The following is a 5359-nucleotide window of genomic DNA, read 5'->3' as shown; positions in this document are numbered from 1 at the left end:
GAATTCTTGGTGTGTAAGGAAAGTAAGTCAATATCCACAAGTCACGCCAACACTCCCCTTCACGTTGGTGCATAGATGTCGCCAATGCCCAACTGATCTAGTGAATTGTGGAATGCTTTACTGGAAATCGCCTTTGTCAAAATATCCGCCAATTGATCCTCGATTTCACAAAAGGAAACTGAAACACTTTAGCCTCAAGCTTTTGTTTGATGAAGTGTCGATCCACCTCAACATGTTTAGTACGATCATGCTGAACCGGATTATGTGCAATGGCTATAGCAGCCTTGTTGTCACAAAAGAGATTCATTGTGGATGTAGGTTTATACCCAAGTTCAGTAAGCAACTTTCTTAACCAAAGAAGTTCACAAATCCCTTTAGTCATGCCTCTGAACTCGGCTTCTGCACCGGATAAAGCTACTACATTCTGTTTCTTGCTTCTCCATGTCACCAAATTACCTCCCACGAATGTGAAGTAACCCGATGTGGATTTTCTATCTGTTACATTACCTGCCCAATCTGCATCTGAATAACCATCAATATTTAGATGACCATGCTTTGAGAACATAAGTCCTTTTCCAAGTGCAGACTTCAAATATCTAAGTATCCGAAGAACTGCATTCATATGGTCTTCACTTGGAGAGTGCATAAATTGATTGACAACGCTCACCGCATAAGCAATGTCTGGTCGAGTATGTGACAAATAGATCAATCTTCCCACTAACCTTTGGTATCTTTCTTTGTTAGTTGGAACTTGATCCGGATATTCTCCAAGATGATGATTCTGAACAATAGGAGTGTCCGCAGGTTTACAATCTAGCATTCCTGTGTCTGTCAACAAGTCTAAGACATATTTCCTTTGAGAGAGAAATATGCCTTGCTGCGATCGAGCCACCTCAATTCCCAAGAAATACTTGAGTCCACCTAGATCCTTCATCTCAAACTCCGTAGCCAGATAGTCTTGTAGCTGTGATATTTCCTGTTTATCATTCCCAGTAATAATCATATCATCAACATAGATTATTAATGCTGTTACCTTCCCTTTTCGATGTTTCAAGAACAGAGTATGATCTGAGTTGCACTGTTTGAAACCATTGTTCTTCATTGCCATGGTGAACCGTCCAAACCATGCACGTGGTGACTGTTTCAATCCATACAATGCTTTTCGTAACCTGCAAACTGTTCCAGTCTGAGTAGTATTATATCCAGGAGGAATGTCCATGTACACCTCCTCCGTGAGTTCGCCATGTAGAAAAGCATTCTTTACATCAAACTGGTGTAGTGGCCAATCCAAATTAGCTGCAAGGGACAATAAGACTCTGACGGTGTTTAACTTTGCAACTGGAGCAAAGGTTTCTTCATAGTCTATACCATAGGTCTGTGTGTACCCTTTTGCCACAAGTCTTGCCTTGTATCGCTCGATAGATCCATCTGCATTGTGTTTTATAGTAAACACCCATCTACATCCGATAGTCTTTTTTTCTCGGGGTATAGTCTCCAATGTCCAAGTCTGATTTTTCTCAAGGGCTTTCATCTCCTCTTTTATAGCTTGGACCCACTTAGGATCTTTCAATGCTTCAGAGACCTTGGTTGGAATATGGATAGCAGACAACTGATGCACAAAAGCCTTGAGTGGTTCAGACAGCTTCTCAGTGGATACATGATTTGCAATTGGATACTTGGATGTCTTGCCAATATCAGGTGAATAACGGTTTGGTGGCTTCCCACGATTTTGCCTAAAAGGTAATTGATATCCAATAGTTTTATCATCTAAATGCACAAGTCTAGTAGGAGTAGTTACCTCAAGGATATTCTCAGGAGATTGGTCTGTTGGTACTGTTGAGTTAGAGGGGGTCTTCATCTTGTTGTTCTATATTGTCTGTAGGTGTGAGACTCGGATCAGAAATATCTTCGCATGGATCAGGTGGGTCAGGCAATTGATCGCTATGAATGGGCGATTGGTCGCTTTTCGACAGAGAGTAATCTCGTGCTCCAGACTCGGAATGATCAATCATTTCTGTACAAAGGAGAATTTCTTTATTTTCCAAGTTGCTCCAATTCTGCTCTTCACTTCGTATCTCCCCCTGAAGTGTAGAATTGGATGATGGGTCATGGAAGAACAGCTCAGATTCCAGAAAGGTCACATCCAAAGTGACATAGGTTCGTTGGGTAGGAGGGTGATAACAGCGGTAGCCTTTCTGATGAGTGGCATAACCCACAAAAACACAACAAAGCGCACATGGATCAAGTTTGCTACGTTGATTTTTGTGGAGATGAACGAAAGCCACACATCCAAAGATTCGGGGTGTGAGTACCAAAACAGAAGGCAGAGGTCTGTGTTGTGCAAGCACCTGTAAGGAGTTTTAAAGGTCAGTACACCAGAAGGCATGCGGTTGATCAGATGAACTGCGGTGACAATAGCATCATCCCAGTGATGGCGAGGAACATGAGCGCCAATCAGAAGTGCTCGGGCGGTTTCAAGAAGATGTCGATTCTTTCATTCAGCAACACCATTTTGTTGTGGTGTCTGAGGACAAGTCGTCTCATGGATAATTCCATGTTGTTGGAAGTAAGTCTGAAAGTCATGATTGACAAATTCTCCACCATTGTCCGAGCGAAGAATCTGGATTTGAGCATTAAACTGAGTTTTCATCTGTTTGTGGAAGGACTGAAAACAGGAAAACACTTCATTTTTATTCTTCAGCAAATAAAGCCATGTCATCCGTGTACAATCATCGATGAATGTGACAAACCATCGAACACCAGAAGGAGCAGTGATAGGAGAAGGTCCCCAGACATCAGAGTGAATTAACGTAAATGGAGTAGTACACTTGTTCGTACTCAACGGGTAGGGCACACGGTGACTCTTGGCCAAAATACAAGTATCACATGTGAAGTCGGAGTCCTTGAAACCTGAGAATAAATCTGGTATAAGATGCTTCATATAACTAAAAGACGGATGTCCCAATCGACGGTGCCACAACCAGATTTGCTTTTGTTTGCTATCAAAGGGATGTGTCACGCTGTTAGCCATGCCGGGACTGAAGTCATCGACATAATATAGCCCCCCTCTCTTAGTACCACGACCAAGAATCTCCTTAGTGTGAATATCCTGAAGCAAACAAAAACTCGGGTAAATGAGTACACAACAATTCAATTGTTTAGTAAGCTGACTAACTGACAACAATTTAGTGGATAAAGATGGAACAAGTAAAGTATTAGACAGTGTGAGAGAGGATGAGAGTGCAACAGTGCCAGCCCCTGTCACAGGATAAGTAACACCATTGGCATTTGCAATACAGTTTCGTCGAGGTTGTGTAGTATTCAGAAAATCATCAGGATCAAACGTCATATGATCAGTTGCACCGGAATCAATTATCCAGCTCTTGGAATCAATCTTATCGGAAGTATGGAATCCATAACCAGTACCATTACTGGTCATATTGCATTGTCCTCGATCTATAAGAGTAGCCCACCAATTGGGGTAGCCATGCGATTTAAAACAAGTCTCACAAGTGTGTCTCGGATCACCACAATATGCGCAATCTGGTCCATGTGTCGGGGTCGTTAGTCTAGAAGTCATAATCTGTGCAGCGGAAGATGCATAGGATACAGGTTGAGTAGGAATTGGGATCGAAATCTGAGCCTGAGTCGGGGCCGGAGTCGGAGTCGAAATCGGGATCAGGGTCTGAATCAGAGACAAATTCGGGGTTGGGGTCATCATCGGAGTGGGGGTCGGGGTCGTCTTCGGAGTCAGGTTTGGGGTCGTCGTCGTCATAGTCGGGGTCGTGGTCGGGGTCGTCAAAAGAGGATCTTGATTCTGGATCGGGTTAAGGGGTCAAAGTCTGCATCTGTAGGAGCGGAGCCATCTGGGCACTCAACTCAACGATGGTTGGTGGAGAATGAGAGAAGGAGTCGGTGGTGCTACCTCCATGAGGGTTGAAAAAATCATCAACCCCCATAGCAGCGGCGGGGGTTTGAAACTAGAGTCAGCAATTCCAAGATCGCCGCTCTGATACCATGCTAAAATATGAAAACTATGAGAGAATATTTGTTTGTGGGAATTTTCTGTGTATTCTTTTCCTTGTAGGAGGTCATATTTATAATACAACGAAACCTGAATGGGCAAGTAAATAATAAATTCCTAAATCTATTTGCAGTAGGAAATCATGAATTAAAGTAAATCAATTACAATTATAATAGGAATTCTTGGTGTGAAAGGAAAGTAAGTCAATATCCACAAGTCACGCCAACATATATTGGTCAATGTTCATTCACAAATAAAGTGTTCTAATATAATGGCCAAGGAGTTGGTTGGAGCTTTGGCAGCTGGTCTTGAGTAGACTGATTTTGTGTTGGCAGGAAAAGTACAGCTAGGAAGATAGCAGCTGGAGAGGTGCATGACTGATTTTGTGCGGCTGGATGGAATGAAAGTGTTGGCTGGTTTGGAATTGGTTGAAGCTTTAGTGCGAATGGAATTGGGCTTTGTGTGGTTGAGGTTTTATTTGACTTTTGGGTGTTGCCCTTTGGTTCACCTCATTCAAGTTATATATGTAAATTGTATGTATATAAACAGGGTGGAGTTGTTTTTATTCATTAGGTTGTTCAGATGGGTTTTATTATTATTATTATTATTATTATTGTAATATAATTAGTAAGGCCAAACAATGGCCTTACGGGTTGACTTGGGCAAAGTGGCCATTAGAGACTTAGGCCTCAGGCCTTTGTGCCTTGAATTCTCTTTATGCCTACATGCAAGACATGGCCTTATGGCCTGGGCATTCTCAATGGCCATTAAGTGGCCATTTGATAAATATATTACATTTTAAGTGATAATTCATATTAAGACACCTTGAGAATGCATGTGGATTTATTGAATTTCCAGCCACTCCAATATTATGGGATTATTTTCTCAAGATTAGAATTCCGTCTCACCAAATCTCAAGACAAGTCTTGAAGGTTCAAGCTCAGCCCACGGAAGTAGACCTAACACTTTCGAATGTTTTCATGCACGTGACGAGATCCATCCAAGGAAAGCAATCGAAGGGAGTGATGTCAATCTGAAATGTTCCTAAGAAGGAGAGAATCAAGTGATCAGATTTGCAATCCAATGATCTCATTCGAGTCAATTCCGCTAATTTAGAAAGCCACACAAAGAAATATTTTGAACGAAGTTGACCTTTGGCCATTTAATGGCCAGCCCATGGGCTGACAGATGCTCCTATATAAACCTAATCAGACAAAGAGCAAAGGACCTCGACATCAGACACAAAAACCCACTTTTTGTCTTTCACTTTTCTATTCCTAGACTAGGTGTTTATTTTCCAAGCAAGTAGATGAGATCAGTTCTTCGCTTTCGTTA

The sequence above is a fragment of the Prunus dulcis genome, chromosome 7 (assembly GCF_902201215.1).
Source record: "Prunus dulcis chromosome 7, ALMONDv2, whole genome shotgun sequence".
In the NCBI taxonomy this organism is placed as follows: Eukaryota; Viridiplantae; Streptophyta; class Magnoliopsida; order Rosales; family Rosaceae; genus Prunus; species Prunus dulcis.
This window is presented reverse-complemented; position numbering follows the sequence as displayed.